The following is an 18,303-nucleotide window of genomic DNA, read 5'->3' on the forward strand; positions in this document are numbered from 1 at the left end:
CCGGAGCTCCGTAATTAAACGTCCTCATGTAATTACAGCAAGAGATGGTCCTTCGTGATTTTTTGGGTGCACGCCGAATCGGGAATGGGGTGGGGGTTTCCCCACTAGGTCTAACACTACTACACTGAAGCTGTTTATTATGGTTAGGAGTTCTTTGGTGGAATTTTTAGGGTCACTTATATATCATCTGCAAATAGTGATATTTTGACTTCTTTCCAATTTGTGTCCCCTTGATCTCCTTTCATTGTCTAATTGCTCTGACTAGGACTTCTAGTACTAAATTGAATAGGTACGGAGAAAGTGGGCAGCCTTGTCTAGTCCCTGATTTTAGTGGGATTGCTTCAAGTTTCTCCATTTAAGTGATGTTGGCTACTTGCTTGCTGTATATTGCTTTTATTATGTTTAGGTATGGGCCTTGAATTCATGATATTTCCAAGACTTTTATCATGAATGGGTGTTGGATTTTGTCAAATGCTTTTTCAGCATCTAACGAGATGATCATTTTTTTCCCTTTGAGTTTGTTTATATAGTGGATTACTTTGATGGATTTCCATATAATAAACCATCCCTGCATCCCTGGGATGAAGCCTGCTTGATCATGATGGATGATCGTTTTGATGTGTTCTTGGATTCGGTTAGCGAGAATTTTATTGAGTATTTTTGCATCGATATTCATAAGGGAAATTGGTCTGAAGTTCTCTTTCTTTTTTTGGACCTTTATGTGGTTTAGGTATCAGAGTAATTGTGGCTTCATAGAATGAATTGGGTAGAGTACCTTCTGTTTCTACTTTGTGGAATAGTTTGAGGAGAGTTGGAATTAGATCTTCTTTGAAGGTCTGATAGAACTCTGCACTAAACCCATCTGGTCCTGGGCTTTTTTTGGTTGGGAGACTATTAATAAATACTTCTCTTTCTTTAAGGGAAATGGGACTGTTTAGATCATTAATCTGATCCTGATTTAACTTTGTTACCTGGTATTTGTCTAGGAAGTTGTCCATTTCACCCAGATTTTCCAGTTTTGTTGAGTATAGCCTTTTGTAGTCGGATCTGATGATGTTTTGAATTTCTTCAGGTTCTGCTGTTATGTTTCCTTTTTCATTTCTGACTTTGTTAATTAGGATACTGTCCCTGTGCCCTCTAGTGAGTCTGACTAAGATTTTATCTATCTTGTTGATTTTCTCAAAGAACCAGGTCCTAATTTGGTTGATTTTTTACATAGTTTTTTTGTTTCTATTTGGTTGAGTTCAGCCCTGAGTTTGATTATTTCCTGCAGTCTACTCCTCTTGGGTGAATTTGCTTCCTTCTGTTCTAGAGCTTTTAGGTGTGGTGTCAAGTTGCTAGTGTGTGCTCTCTCTAGTTTCTTTTTTACTGCACTCAGAGCTATGAGTATTCCTCTTAGAAATGCTTTCATTGTGTCCCATAAGTTTGGGTATGTTGTACCTTCATTTTCAATAAATTCTAAAAAGTCTTTCATTTCTTTCTTTCTTTCTTCCTTGATCAAGTTATTTAGTAGAGTGTTGTTCAGCTTCCGTGTGTGTGGGCTTTCTGTTGTTTTTGTTACTATTGACAACCAGCCTTAGTCCTTGGTGATCTGATAGGATGAATGGGATAATTTTAATATTTTTGTATCTGTTGAGGCCTGTTTTATGAACAATTATATGGTCAATTTTAGAGAAGGTACCATGAGGTGCTGAGAAGGTATATCCTTTTGTTTTAGGGTAAAATGTTCTGTAGATATCTGTTAAATCCATTTGTTTCATAACTTCTGTTAGTTTCAGTGTGTCTCTATTTAGTTTCTGTTTCCAGGATCTGTTCATTGATAAGAGTGGGATGTTGAAGTCTCCCACTATTATTGTATGAGGTGCAATGTGTGCTTTGAGATTTCCTAANGTTTCTTTAATGAATGTGGATGCCTTTACCTATGGGGGCATATTAGAAATAATGTCCCTCAAGGCAGGAATAAGAAAGGACTTCTTCATCCCTGTGACTATAATCAATATTATGCTGTATATTCTAGCCAAAATGATAAGAAAATAATGTAACAATATAAGAATTTTAAATAGAATAATAGCTATCTATAGACTAAATGAAAACATATAACTGGCAAGAATCAAAATTTAAGAATGACTCCAAACCAACTTAAATAAAAATCACCACTCTTAGAAATGGAAGCAAGTATAACACTACACATTCCAAACATAACAAGTATACTAAGGAAATCTCACGAAGAAATTTCTTTTAAATTGTCATCTGTAGCTCAAGAGGAAATAAATAACCTGTACTGCACTTTATCTATTAAAGAAAATAAACTTACACATAACTCAGAGGTTTAAACCCTTGACTTGAGTGATGAATCATGTGAAGCTTTTAAAGAAGAAATAATATCAAGTCTTCACGTACAAATTTTTTTTACAAAATCCAAGTAGGAACATTTCCAGCTCAGTTTATGAAACCAGCTGTAGCTAAAAATGTATTACATAAAAAATTCAACATACCTAATAAGTATATGCACAAAAGTCCCTGACAAAGTGGTAGTCAACAGATCCCAGAAATATATATTAAGCATGATATATCTTGACTAAGCAGAGCTTTACCAGAGAATACAAGAGTGAATCAGCACTTGAAAATCAATCACTGTTTCCCATAGTAGTAGATAAAAAGAAAGAAAAAAAAAAAGAAAGACCATCTACATAACTTCAACACACTTATAACCAAATGGCCTAGCAAACAGTGACTAGATGGCGCTTTGCACAAACTCAGAAATTACAAGAAAGAAAAACCTCAATATGATAGTATACCTAAGCAACCCCCAAAATTCTACCAGAGAATTTTTACAGCTGATAGACAACTTCAACAAAGTGGCTGTATATCAAATTAACTCCAATAAATCAGTAGCTCCCCATACAAATAATAAATCAGGGAAACAACACCCTTCACAATGGCTACAAATAATATAAAAGGTCTTGGTGTAATTCTAACCAAGCAAGAGAAAGTTCTGTATGACAAGATCTTCAAGTCCCTGAATAAAGAAATTGACCTCAGAAGATGGAAAGGTCTCCCATGCTCATGGATAGGTAGTATTAACATAGTGAAAATGGCCATCTTACCAAAAGCAATCTACAGATTTAATACAATCACCATCAAATTCCCACACAATTCTTTACAGACCTTGAAAGAGCAATTCTCAATTTCATATGGAAAAATAGAAAAACCCAGGGTATACAAAACAATCCTAAAATATTAAAAAAAATCTCCCAGGGGAATCACCATCCCTGACCTCAAGCTGTGCTAGAGAGTAATAGTAATAAAACCAAAACAAACAAACTGAGTAAAATTAACAAGCAAACAAAACCCTGCATGGTATTGGTATAGAAAAAGACACATTGATAAATGAAATCAACTCAAAGATGCAGAAATAAACCCACACACCTATGTACATTTGATTTTTGACAAAGACGCCAAAACCATACAATGGAGAAAAAAAGCATCTTCAACAAAATGGTGCTGGTCTAACTGGAGGTCTACATATAGACAAATGCAAATAGATCCATACTTATCACCCTGCACTAATTCAAGTCCAAGTGGATCAAGGACCTCAACATAAAACTGGATACACTAGATATAATAGAAGGGAAAGTGGGAAATAGCTTTGAACACAGTGGACCAGAAGACAATTTCCTGAATATAACACTAATGGCTCATGCTCTAAGATCAACAATTAACAAATGGGACCTCATGAAACTGAAAAGCTTCTGTAAAGCAAAGGCACTGTCAATAGGACAAAATGGCAGCCTACAGATTGGGAAAAGATCTTCACTAACCCTATATCAACAGTGGGTTACCATACAAAATATATAAAGAACTCAAGAAGCTAGACTCCAAGTCGGCCATCATTGGGAAGACAGGCCCCTTGGTCTTGCAAACTTTATATGCCCAGTACAGGGGAATGCCAGGCCCAAGAAGTGGGAGTGGGTGGGTAGGGGGGCAGGGTGTGGGGGTGTGGGGTATAGGGAACTTTCAGGATAGCATTTGAAATGTAAATAAAGAAAATATATAATAAAACAAGAAAAATTTGCTACAGAGCTAAACAGAGTTCTCACCAGAAAAATCTCGAATGTCTGAGAAGCACTCAAAAGAAATGCTCAACATCCTTAGTGATCAGAGAAATATAAATCAAAACAACCCTGAGATTCCACCTTATACCAATCAGAATGGCTAAGATCAAAAATTCAAGTGACAGTAGATGCTGGGGAGGATGTGGAGAAAAAGGAACACTCCTCCATTGCTGGTGGGATTGCAAACCTGTACAACCACTCTGGAAATCAGTCTGGCAGTTTTTCAAAAAATTGTAAGCTTACAGGTAAATTCTTCCTATACAGCTCCTGGGCATGCTCTAACATATAACAAGGACATGTGTTCCACTATGCTCATAGCAGCCTTATTTGCAATAGCTAGAAATTGGAAACAACCCAGATGTCCCTCAACTGAAGAATGGATACAGAAAATGTGGTTCATTTTCACAATGGAATACTATTCAGCTATTGAAAACAAAGACATTATGAAATTTGCAGGCAAATGGATGGAACTAGAAAAGATCCTGAGAGAGGTAAGCCAGACCCAAAAAGATATACATAATATATATTCACTGATAGGTATATATTAGCCATAAAGTACAGAATACCCATGATATACCCCACAGACCTAAAGAAGTTAAACAAGAAGGCCCAGAGAAGGAGGATGCTTGAATCTCACTTAGAAGTGGAAACAAAATAGCCATAGGAGGCAGAGGGAGGGAAGGAAGGAAATGAATGGTAGAAGGGAGGGGAATGGGGGCAGGATCAGGTATGTAGAGAGACAAGAGAGAGACCCAAGGTCTAGGAGAATAAATGGAAATCTGCAGCTGCCAGTGGTTGGGGGTTGGGGAGGAATCTTTAGGAAGTACCAGAGACCTGATATGAAGGAGATTTCCAGGAGTCAGTGCTGGTGACCTTAGTCCAGATGCCTATCAGTGGGGACATAGAACCTGAAGAGGCCACCTCGGTAGCCAGGTAGGACCCCCAGCGGAGGAATAAAAACACAAACCCATCCATAAAACTTTCAACGCAAAATGTATCCTGCCTACAAGATGTGCATTGACAAAATAGAGCAGAGACTGAGGGAATAGCCAACCAATTAGACTGGCCCAACTTCAGACCCATCCTATGAGCAAACAGGAATCCTTGACATTATTAATGACACTCTGTTTTGCTTTCATATAGCATAGCTGTACTCTGAGAGATTCTAACCAGCAGTTGACTGAAACAGATTCAGATGCCCATGACCAAACAGTGGATGGAGGTCAGGGCCTCTTATGGAAAGTTGGGGGAAGGATTGAAGGTCCTGAAGGGGATGGGCACCCCACAGGAGGACCAACAGAGTCCTGGACCCCTGGGAGCTTTCAGAGACTGAGACACCAACTAATGAACATACACAGGCTTGAACAAGGCCCTTGGCACATATGTAGCAAACATACAGCTCAGTCTTCATGTGTCCCGCCCCCAACAACTGGAGTGGAGACTCTCCCTAAAGCTGTAGCCTCACTGAGGTATATGTTTCCCAACAAGATTGTCTTGTCTAGTCTCAATGAGAGAAAATAAGGCTAATCTGGCAGAGACTTGATGTATCAGGGTAGGGAATATCGAGAAGGGGGATACCCTCTCAGAGGAGAAGGGGGGAGAAGGGGAAGGGACTCTCTCTGCAGGAAGCACTAGGAAAGGACAGCATTTGATGTAAATAAATTAATTTAAAGAAAGAAAAATCTCAAGTATCACAGGTAATGAGAAAATGCTAAAGAGCTTTTGTTTTAAAATCAGAAGCAAGGCAAAGATCTGTTCTGGTCAACATCCTAATAGACATCCTGTCAAGTGGCAATACTATAGAGCAAAAGATGGATGTGTGAGTGGATGGATGGATTGGATGGACAGATGGATAGATGGATAATGGTACTGAGATTGAGAAGAAGATAGATAATGAAACAGATGGATACAAACTAGAAAAAATTAAATAAAATTATCTTTGTTGCTGAGCAGCCTAATCATCCATATAGAAATCATCCATAAAGAACATAAGTCAGTAAGACAAAATAGTGAGTTTCATAAAATACAGTCAGTTCACAAAATGTAATTCAATTTATACATTAATGATAAAATTCCTAAGTTGAAATCTTTAATATTGCTTATGTTGGTATACCAAAGTATGCAGTACTTGAGAAGAGACAGGGCAAGATGATAGTTTAAACTCGATTGACTACTCCCTCCCACTAAGCATCATTTTCAATCACTATCTACACAAATATACTTTCATAAAATGTGAAATCAATCAGGTGAGAACACCTTGTCATAATCCAGTACTAAGAGAAGGTGAGAAGGTGTGCTGACATAAGAACCATCTCGAAGTAACTTAAGTCATCACTGAACCAACCCCAAGCACCATAGACGAGAGAGAGAGAGAGAGAGAGAGAGAGAGAGAGAGAGAGAGAGAGAGAGAGAGAGAGAGAGAGAGAGACAGAGAGAGAGAGAGAGAGAGAGAGAGAGAGAGAGAGAGAGAGAGAGAGAGAGAGATCATTTAGTTAGGATAAAAAGTAGCTAAACATAATATGTAGCTATAATTCCTAACATTGGGAACACCACAGGAAGAAAAAAATCTCTGAGCACTCCTCACAGTTGTTAAATTCAGGTCAGTACACATACCCTGAACCTCTAAACGCTTCATGGTTTTACACAGGAATTTGTAATTGCTACAAGACAGACATGAAACCAAGCCTGCATTCTTGCCACTGACCTTAGGCTCTAAATAGCCTAGAGCCAGGCAGGCCTTACCAGGTAAGAGCATAGATCCCAGCCTAAGCATGGGTCTCAGTGGTCTTGTACTTAGGGTGCCCCCTAGTGTTGCACTAGATGCCGTAGTAGTTGTGGGCTTAAAACCAACACAAAAAAACAACATGCCCAGAATTTCTGGACAGATTTATTGTTGACAGATGTTCTCAGACAATGCCAGAATTAAAAGATTGTTATAAGCATCTCATTCTTCACCACACAGGCCTTGATGTAGGACAACAAAGATGAAGGGCAATCGGGAAAACATGACATCACTAAATGGCCATGATGACGTGCCAGGGAATGACTTAAAGAGAACCCAAATAGTCAAAGAAATTTTGAACCAAAAGAACAAATCTGAAACACCACACTATCTGACTTCAAGTTGTACTTTGAAGCTTTAGCAATATAAACTGTGCAATATTCTCAAAACAGAAATATAATTAAATAGAACATAAGACAGAAATAAATTCATGCATCTACAGAAAACTGATTTTTTTGACAAATATTTGAAGAAGACACGATGGAGAAAGGTTAGTGGTACTGTACAACCAAATATCTAGATGTAACAGAGTAACAGTCAACTCCCATGTAAATCAGATTTTGTTGCTACAACAAAACACCCAAGGCTGAATAGCTCATAACTAAAAGATTCTTATTTAGCTCATAGTTTTGGAGGCTGGAAGCTCAACACTAAGCAGCCCCACTTATTTAATTAGCCCCTGGTGAACTCCTCCTATAGGTGGGAGTGCATGCAGAGAAAGTCAAATAGTGAGACCAGAAGGAAGTCAGAGAGAGTCAGATGCCAACCTTGTTCTTTTTATGATTTGCTCTCACAGGAACTAACTTAGCTCCTGTGAAAAATATGTTAGTATTTTACCTTTGAGGGGATCACTCCAAATTCCCCAATCACCTTCTACTAGTATCTCTGCCTCTGCCTCTGCCTCTGCCTCTGCCTCTGCCTCTGCCTCTGCCTCTGCCTCTGCCTCTGCCTCTGCCTCTGCCTCTGCCTCTGCCNGCCTCTGCCTCTGCCTCTGCCTCTGCCTCTGCCTCTGCCTCTGCCTCTGCCTCTGCCTCTGCCTCTGCCTCTGCCTCTGCCTCTGCCTCTGCTTCTGCTCCTGCCACTGAGATCCAATGAATGAGTTCAAAAGAACTAGCTAGGAATGAAATCTTTAGCAAGTAGTTTCTAGGGACTGTCTGCTAATGAATTCCCCTCTTAAGTCACAATTCTCTTAAGTTTTCATGCTCTGTTTCCTTTAGCTCTAAAACCATGCTGAATGCTGTCTAAAGCACCCACAAAATCTTTGTATGATTTTTAGACATTTCTTTTTCCAGATATAATAATAATATAATAATTTCACTTTGAAATTCAATCCTCTATAAAACTCTAAGGTAGGCTCACTAAAGTTCTTTGCAGTGGTTTACAAAGGTAGCCTTTATCCTAATTCTAATAGGATCCACAAATGCATCTGAGTAGATTCCCTGCACTTCATGATAATTGTGTACAATGTTGTTTACAGCATTCTATGTTTGGTAACCAGCTCCTTTGAACAACTTCAACCACTGTTTATTACCCAATTCCAAAGGAGCTTCCATGTTTTTAGATAGTTACAGAAATTACTTGATTCTCAATGCCAATTTTCTGTTTTAAGTCCATATTTGTATTTCTGTAACAAAATATCAATTCTGAAACTTCAGAAGAAAACTTTAAATTAGATAAGTCTTAGAAACTGAAAGTCTGAGATTAGGGAGCTCAAGTAAATAGCCACAGGTGAGGGCTTCATATTCATGGCTTCACCATGGCAGGTGCAGAGGTAGAAGAGAAACAAGAGGAGAAACAAGAGGTAGCCAGACTTGCTCTTTTTATGACAATGCCCTTTCATGTAACTAGCTAGTGTCCCCCTAAAAAAGACGATAATCATCTCTGGGAGTGCTGTTTTCAATGATGTAAATGCTTTCAGATAGGCAACACTTCCTAGATGTTCCATTCCGTCCACAACAGGTACCAAGCAAGCACCCAGCACATCTAAAACACAGAGATCTTGACCTCTCACCATGTACAAAATAAACTCCAAGTGCATTCAGGGTGAAGATGTAAGAGCCACAGCTATAAAGCCACTACAGAAGACACAGTAAAAGAATGCCGTGGAGTTAGTTTGTGCACTGACTTTTAGCATAACCTCAAAAGCATAGGCAACTAAGATGAGAAAAGACAAAATGAGATTCCCTAAAATCAAAAGTTATACAACAAATCCATTCGGTGAAGAAATCATTTACAAAATAGGAAGGGTGGGGAGCAAGTTGTACAAGTAATAAGGTGTTAATATGCAAAATATATGAGGAAATCAACTAACTCAGTTGCAAAATTACCAAGAGCCTGATTAAAAGTGGCCAGAGAACTTGAAAAGACATCTCTAAATAGTGGTCAACACTTATATAGATAAGTGATATCACTAATCTTCAGAGAGATTCAACTGAAAACCATGAAAAGATTTTATCTCACTCAGTCCTGCTATAATGAAAAGTGCTGATATATTGTTAGTGGGAATGTAAACTTGTATAACTACTGCAGAAGACAGTATAGAGGGTCCTTAAAAGCTGAAAAACAGAACTGCCACATGATCCACATAGACTACTGCAAGGTACATACATAAAAATACTGTAACATTTCAATGCAGTAGAATATTATTCTTTAATAAAGAGAAATAAATGACCTGCCAATCCATTAAAAGACACTGAGGAACCTTAAACCCATACTGACAAGTGAAAATAAAAATTAAAATAAGCCACTCTGCAAAAGCAAAAGTGGATAGTGAATAAAATGACAAATGGTTCATGTCATGTTTTCTGATATATGCAGAATAAAATTCAACAACATGAAAGTAAAATGGGAAGAAAGAGTTGTCCAGTGAAATGAGGGAAGAGGACAGGAGAAAGTAAAATGTCAAAATGAAATTCATTTTATACAAAATGTACTAATAAAAAAAAAAAAAAACAGCCCCGAAAAAAACCTAATAACATTAACTGAGTGAGTGTATTATACTAATGTATTTAGGAATACAAATGTATGTATGTGCGTGTGTGTAATTGTGTGTGTGTGTGTGTGTGTGTGTGAAAGTAACAGAATTAATGAAAAAGACCATGCATTTGAAAGAGACCATTAAAAGAATATATAAGAGGCTTTGGAGGGGGCTGGGCGTGGTGGCACACGCCTTTGATCCCAGCACTTGGGAGGCAGAGGCAGGCGAATTTCTGAGTTCAAGGCCAGCCTGGTCTACAGAGTGAGTTCTAGGACAGCCAGGGCTACACAAAGAAACTCTGACTCGAAAAAGAAAAAAAAAAAAAGAAAAAGAAAAAGAAAAAAAAAGGCTTTGGAGGAAGGAGTGGGGGAGGAGGGGATATGGGATAGGGAGTTTCTTGGGGGGGGTGTAATTGGGAAAAGGAATAACATTTGAAATGTAAATAAATAAAATATCCAATCAAAACAAAGAGGCTTTGGAGGAGAAAAAGGAAAATGATGGAATTATATCGCAATCTTAAAAAATACAAAGAAAAACAAAAGATCAGTGACGAGTATAGGTTCAGATGGCTGAGATCATGACTAGGTAAGTCACAGGGAACTGAATAACTGTAAAATAGTATAGTGGGGACTATATGCCAGTATACATGCTAAAACTCACACTTAACTGCAGGAAATGAAGATTAACCCCAAATGCCAACTATGAATTTTAGTTAGTAAAAACATCGTCGGTCCATCAGCTGTAAGAAATGTAGCACATGCTGTTCCAGGACAGCAAGGGCTACACAGAGACCCTGTCTAAAAAAATTAAAGATGCTAGCAGTGTGAGCTTTTTCTATACACTTTTTGATCTTCAAAATACAAAAAGATAAACTTCTCAGCCATGACTTCATAACAAATTTGAGCAAGGTGAGAAAATAGAAGTTAAATTATTAATATGAAATTCTCTGGAGACAAGCCATACTCAGTTAACTGCAACAAGAGTAGAAAGTTCTCCTTTGCAAAATTAAAGGTATGAAAGCATATTATACATGCAACACAAGTAAGCAAATTGGGGGTTGGTGATCCTACAGTTATAATAAGTAGAAAAGATGAGGTGATAGGAATTATTTAAAAGCTATAAAGTTTAAATAGTATTTTAATCATATTTGAACTTAATAACTAGGACAAAAAGAATCAGACCACAGAAATGGAGAGTAGATAAAGTCCCCCAAAGAACATACTATATATAACAATTTAGATATATTATGCAACAGTGGGAAAGAATGAATTATTCAATATTTGCTGTTGTGAAACAACTGAAGGAAAAACAATTAGAAAATTACCTCACACCATACAGCAACATAAATTTCCGAGGGATTAAGCAGAAGCAATGAAAACTAAACAAAATCTATTCAAACACTTATTAAATTTTCAATGAAGAACTACAACAGAATTCATGAGAAGAAATTACAAATTGAGAGATTGATCTAATCATGTACAAATTAAGATTGCTGTATGTAAAAGTTCTTTTAAAATGAAGACAGACAAAAATATTTTCACAGTGATGAAATGGTCTAATGTCTACTAAATATAGTAAAATGAGTAAAAATCATTTAAAATCTCAACGGAAATAACATACAGAAAAAGGAAACGAAGAAATATAAAAAGTATTCACATACGCTATAAAAACGAACAATCACTAAAGCAACGATTTTGCCTGTCAGGTTGGTGCAGCCGCAGGAGCAGCATCTTATAGAGCACATCAATGTTAGCATCCTGAGGCCCACCAATGCCTCTTCACCCATTTCAATAATTCATTTTTAAAAATTATCATATAAATTTAGTAGCTACTATGGGATATAATAATGAACAAAATAGGGGAAAATCCTGTTCTTACTTTCCAAGGTAAGGGTCTAGTATGGAATCTAGTTAGAGGATGATGAAAATCAAAAAGAAAATAAAAAAGCGGCGATATATATTGCAGGAGATGAGTTTAAAGCTTGTTTGTTTGTTTTTTGTTTTGTTTTACCTAAACTTATTATAGAAGACTTCAGCACAGTAGCATTTGAGTGGAGCCCTTAAAAAGGTAAAGTTGAAAGAACAATGATGTATATATGCATAAATATATGTGCTGCAGAGTTACTCACAATTGAAAACAATTTCGGCAGTCAATATTGGGACTGTCAGATAATGATGCCATAAAATTATGCAGCTGTTAAAAATTCTTTAAAGCTGCTTAATGAAGTGATAAGTCTCAGAATGTAGTATTAATGAAAAATAGTTATAACACACACACACATATGCTCATGCGTGCACACACAACCCTAACGGGAAAAAGAGAAACACATCTGGAAGGAAGCATTGCAAGTTCTTTCTGGAGTTGGATCTTAGATGCAATTTCCAAATTTTATATAATGAGGGTATTTGGGTTTTATATCATAAAAAAATAAAGGTATATTTTACAGTCTTGAAGTAGACAGACAGTTGTCCATGACTTAAAATTGAAGTTCTGGAAAGTAGTACATGAGAATGAGTTCAGGATTAGCCATCACCCATTCAGGGATCATGCTAACCCACTAGTCATATGACCTATGTGAACAACATTAGGAAAATGGTTTTCTGGACACAAAAGGACAGTTGCACATATGAAGTCATAGCTAACAGGCAGTCATATTTCTCTAATGGCAGTACCCTCGTAGTGCGACCACACTTCTAGGCAGGCTTCAGTCCCAAGTAGTTGGCCAACCCAAACCAAAATTTTTGGTGGAAATGAAAAAAATAAAAGGCTCAAACTTGGAAGGATAGAGAGGTGACAGTAGAGGCGTTTGATATAGGAAGAATTGGAATGAATATGGTCAAAATATGCCATATTAAAGTCTCAAATAATTGATAAAAGTATATTTTTTACAAGTTATTCTGAAAATGAAGAACCTGATAGAGAAGATATTCAAAAATATACAACATATGACCTGAAGGACTGAGGGTATATACAGTAAAGGAAAGGTGAAAAAAAAAAAAAGACTAAACCATCTTTCAAGGTGTGAGTGAAAGAAATAGAGAGAAATAGAAATCCATGGAGCAATGGCAATAGGTTAAATGTTAAAAATGTGTTTCAGATCAAAGTGAAGACTAACTTGCAAACAATAACATCTGCATAACGTCCAGTACTGATTAAGTCATCAGATAGTACTAAACAGACTTTCTTGAAAACATTCACACTGAAAACAGGTGGCACTGAGTGATAAGAGTGTTCTGGTCATGCGCATAATTCTGTCTGCAAGCACCCCAGTTCCCTTCAAGAGAATCTATGTAATACCCTTTCCTTTCAAGAAAGCATTTCCAAAGTGAAAATCACCCCTCTAAATACTCAGTCTGGAGATTTTTATTTTTCCTTCTGTGGATACTGAGGAGACATACTGTGTACAGATAGCAATATCTTTTAAATCATGTTTCAAGTACAAGTATAAAATTGTTTTTCTATTACTACGCAGCATTCACCCCTAGGAAGAGCATGCCTGGGCCATTGCATTTCAGCTTATAAGATAACCGCCTCTCTTCTGCTTCACAGTGCCCTGCGACATTTTACTCAGTGTCTTTCACAACTTTCAAAATGCCCATAATGGAAATAGCACCTAATAGCTAGCGTTACTCCAGATCTTAGGAGAAAGTTCCTTTAACTCTCAGGACAGTCACAATTTCAGCCATCTCAAGAATACAACAAAGAGGCCTCCCCTATGGTGTCTTGCAAAGCCTCAAAACACTCTGTCAAAATGTTCATTGTTACTTCAGTAAGTGGCTAAACTTGAAACACATGCACATGTGGTTCTAATACAGCATTCTATAAAGCAGTATAGAACCTTACAGCTAAGAAAGTCTTTATAAATGAGCAGGTCTAGTCCAATCCCCCTCACCACACAGCTATCAAAATTGAAGTTCATACAAGTTATAAGAAACTAACTCAGCATCCTGCTCAGGAATAGATTATAAACTAAGCTATCAGAAATCCATATAAGGAGAGGATTTTTAATATATGATTCTTCACAAAAATGTTTTCTCTGTCAGGTGCCTTTTTCTATAAATTGTTGACAGTACAAAGCCAGGGATCTGAGGCGGGTCCTGGTGCAATGAGAGTATAAGTTAAGCTAATGCATAGCATCTGATTTTAAAGTAAGGTTATGCTCCCATGGACCTGAGCCGAGAGGGGGTCATTCCTGCCAGATAGCTACAAAATGGTTATGCATCGCTCAAGTTAACTGTTAGTAAGCACTGTGAGCTTCAGAGTAAGAAAGACTGCACAAAATTGAGTGTCATTTGTTGGTACTCAACTCTCCTGCAAAATGCAATGGTGATCACATCTTCCCTCTTAGAATGATACATTCTCCTCCCCATCTAAACCTCTATTCTAGTATTTACACAAGTTTATCTCCTCTTATAACCCAAATATGAACATTCACAAAAATACCACAGTTGTGTCTCTTCTCTAATTTCAAAAGTTGAGAGACACTGACTTCACACTCCCATCTCCACATGGCTTCTTTACTGAGCTCTAAACCCACATTACAGCTACACTCAGCAGCTCATCTGAGAGTCAGCAATAGCATTCCTATCTGTGTGAGTTCAGAGAAATCAAACCACTCAGCCTGTCCAGATCGGATTGCTCACAATTAGTGCGATGCTATCTCTTTTGCATATCAATCTTTTTTCCAAGCAGGCCTTCAATATTGCTTGTAGTCAAGTTCTCCACCTATTTGTCAAACATTTCTTACACATACGTTATTTCATCATATACAACTGGCCATCCCCAAGCACTATTGTGTAAAGTCTGTCTAATCTTAAATGCACAATTCAAAATCCACTTTCAGCAGTTGTCTTTGTTCCCTTTGTAGCCCTTTGCTTCTCCTTTTTGGCTTTGGATCTTACATTCCTAGTACTGGCATTGCTTGCATATTTCTTCCCCTTCCTATTTTACGCTGTCATCTCGGACAACAGAGAATAACTCTAATCCGTACTGTGCCTCCCACACTTTCTTTGGACTATTTTAAACACTTTGTAACCCTCTATCAAATGGATCCCGCTTAGATTATGTCAATTACCCTATTTAAAAACCCTTTTCTCAGGCAACATATTTCCTAACCAAAGATTAAAATCCCTTCAAAAGATGATGTATATCTCCTCTCAGGTGCCAGTATGTACTTTCCCTCTCTTCCTCTCCCCCCTTCTCCATCCTTAACCCCTTCCCTGTCTATAAACAAAACTCCTACAACACTTCAATCCTAATTCCTATGCATTTCTATGTATCTTCAATATTTCCTCCTTATGGAAATAATGTTTGCTATATCCCCAAGCTTAGGTTAAACTCCAAGTTCTCTATTAGATATTTTCCTTGTACTTATGCTTCAACAGCATTTACCAATAACTAAAATGGCATAGTTGTGTGATCACCAGCCTCTTCCCTATCAATGACAAAGCTTAAACAAGCAGAGAATATGTCTCTTTTGTTCACCTTTATTATCCTCTTCACAGTGCCTAACTAAATAACCAAATGCACTGATAGTGAAAATAAACAACTGAATTAACGAAGATAGTTTAATGAGCATCACACTAGAACTTTGCTACTTTAACTGTGATCAGTGAAACAGTCTAAGGATCACAAGGTTCTGTATTCAACTATTCTAGCCCCACTCTAAAACTCCAGATCAGAATTAGCATTATAAAAATTTCCCATGTATATCATTGTATGTTAAACTCTGAGAAGCACTGCCCCTGGATGGCATCTGGAAACCTTCACACTACTGAGACTTTATAAACTTCAGACCAGGACTTTCAAATGTGAAATAGTCTGGTGGACTATAGTGCACCAAATTATTTTGTAAATGGAAAAACTAAGAGTCTTGAAGTCATGTGTCCAAGACAAGTGTCAAATCACCAGAGCCAGGAGTAGAACCCAAGTTTGCAAACAGTGCTCTGTCTGCTCTGGCATGGTTTATTCATTTTCTTTCTGGTCATACTGAATTCCTTTGGTGATAGCTGCCATTCTAACAGTTTTTCTTCCAGCTTCCAAATAATGTATGGATCTTAAAGTCACCACTTTTTCAATTATCTCCTTACTAATATTTCTCCTCATCTTGACTCTAGAACCCCCTATCCCTCATACCTTTTGTCTAGCTATTATGTCAACCTTTGCTTGTTTTAGAACAACTAGCCCCAAAGGGCCCATGGTCTTTAGAAATACAAAAGAGAACTTTGTTTGCAGCAGTCCAGATGACAGCAGAGAGCTAGTTCTTCCAATAACCAGAACTTATACTACCAAAGATTCTTGAGAAAGCTCTGGAATGTGAATCTGAAGCTGACAAGCAAATGGGCTATTATGCCACATGAATAAAAAGTCTAGTTTAAGTCGATCCTGATCCTTTAATTTGTATAGTCTCATCAGACCCACAACTTGAGGAGAAGGCATGATTACCATCTTACCTAACTGAGGAAAAATTATTTAAAAATAGCAAGTTTCTTCCAGACATCTCCAAAGAACCAAGAAACAGAAGCCATAGGTTATTCTAAAAATTCTGACATAGTTGCTCAAAACTATGAAGAACTACATAATGAACTCTCTATCATTGTGTGGAATTTAAATAGACAGCAGTCAACAAATGGGATGCTGAGAACAAACTCAAGAGCTAGGTACAAATCAGAGTTTAATGGCTTAAGAAGCCTTCTAGTTGGATGTTTTACAACTCACAAATGTTTGGCCAAGCTCTCAGAAAGTAACAGCAGGATCCATTCCTAGAAGATAGTCTGAAGCAAGACACAGAATGGTTTCGGCTGTGACCACAGAAAAGTAAAAAAGTTTTTCTAGGCAGCCTTTCCAAAACAGAAAGTAGGTTGGCCAAGAACAGCCTTCTAGGGCCCTTGATGAAGCCTGGGTCCCACACCACTCCCAGTTCCTATTGCTCTACAGAAGGTCAATAGTTGCTCCCCAAAGCCATGAGATGCCATTCCTGCTTCTTCTGCACTTGCCAGCAGAGAGTCACTGGTGATCCAGGGGCCTGTGCCTTCATTTCCCACTGAAAGTGGCTGTGCTCTGTCATTTAACAAGCTATTTAACCTTGCTGTACTTCAGTTTCCTCATCAGTCAAACACATTGAACCCTCAGCCCAGATCAAAAACATTAAACACTCAAATGTTAGTTGTTGGTACAATTTGTTCTAAAAATTATTGCCAGGGCTATGACAGTGTCACCAACTCCAGAGAGAAGCGTCTATCTTGAAACTAGAACCTGTCCCTTACAAGTTCAGGAATGATACAATAGTTTCAGCTAGTCCTCTCATAGCTTCAAATCAACCAAAGTGGAGGAACCAACCCTTAATAATCCAATCCATTCACAATGGAAATCCTAGCTACCCACTCTCTCCTCTCCTACCCAGCAGCCCCTCCCCCAGCCACAGGCAGAGGGGCAGCCTACTGGGAAGAAAGCAGTTCACAAACCATCAGGTGTTTCAGTCCTCCCAAGGACACATCTGGACCTAAGAGGATGCACATCTGTAGGGGATATGTGAAAGCTGAATACTTGGTCTAGACTGTCAGCACAGCTACCTGGGTTTAGGGGATGGGCAGGCACTTGGGGCTTCCCTCACTGAAGCAAGAAAACCCTCACAAGTTTGTAGAACTGGGGTCCAACCCCACAGGGAGCCTCTCAAACAAAGGGGGAAGGGCTCCACCTGCTTGAAAGGAAGCAGTTATTTACAACTTTCTACTCACTTGCATCTGGGGACTGCAATAAGGAAAGGGAAGGGGGCTGCACAGTCTCCTCCTTCCTTCTGATTTCCAGCAGCCAGACACAGCTGCAGAGAAAGAGTTAAAGGAGGGAGCTCCTGCCATTACCCCATCCTCGGTGCCTAGGGCTTTCTGAGGGGTCATGACACTGCTGTCTGTTCTGGCTAGGGGCCACACTGTAGCTTTCTGCAGCAGCTGTCGGGGCCCCCCAAACAATTCGCAAGGTCAATGCTGACCTGCTTCCAAAGAGGAACACAAAAATTCACTGACAATGAAGCAAATCGCGCATACACGACCACATTGCAACCCCCCTTCTTCAAACCAGGTTTTACCCCAGCGCCTCCCAGCCCAGATGCCGCCTCTGAGCTTCCACCAGCCCCACTGGGGAACCCACGATAGCAGCACAACTGCAGAGCATGTCTCGCCTCCCGACCAACCCAAGGAGACTCTCCTTAAGGGGGAGAGAGATGCTATCTGGAAAGGAGACCTGAGCTTGGGGGGAGGGGGAAGAAGGAGCATCTCTGTCTCTTACCGAGTGTCACAGTCACTTCCCCGAAGCAGAGAGGAGAAACAAGTTGGAGGCTAAGCCCTGATACAGCCTGGCTTCTTTTCTTTCTCTAGATATTTCTCCTAGTCCCTATCTCAGTCTGTCTCTCTGCTTTGCAAGCTAGCTAGCTA

At 38.6% G+C, this 18,303-nt stretch overlaps 1 protein-coding gene across 5 annotated transcripts in view; it reads right to left on the reverse strand.

Moving 5' to 3' along the window:
- Gabra3 (gamma-aminobutyric acid type A receptor alpha3 subunit) overlaps positions 1–18,303 on the reverse strand; it is a 201,085-nt gene that overhangs the window by 182,037 nt on the left and 745 nt on the right. Inside the window, exon 1 of one of the 5 annotated variants that reach the window (XM_021152863.2) lies at positions 18,158–18,297. The exons of 3 other annotated variants lie outside the window; for them this stretch is intronic. The gene's annotated coding sequence lies outside the window, so the exon portion shown is untranslated. Of the gene's footprint in view, positions 1–18,157; positions 18,298–18,303 lie in introns of those variants that run through there. One more of the 5 variants, XM_029473539.1, reaches the window with a different exon arrangement.

The sequence above is a fragment of the Mus caroli genome, chromosome X (genome assembly GCF_900094665.2).
Source record: "Mus caroli chromosome X, CAROLI_EIJ_v1.1, whole genome shotgun sequence".
Taxonomy (NCBI): Eukaryota; Metazoa; Chordata; class Mammalia; order Rodentia; family Muridae; genus Mus; species Mus caroli.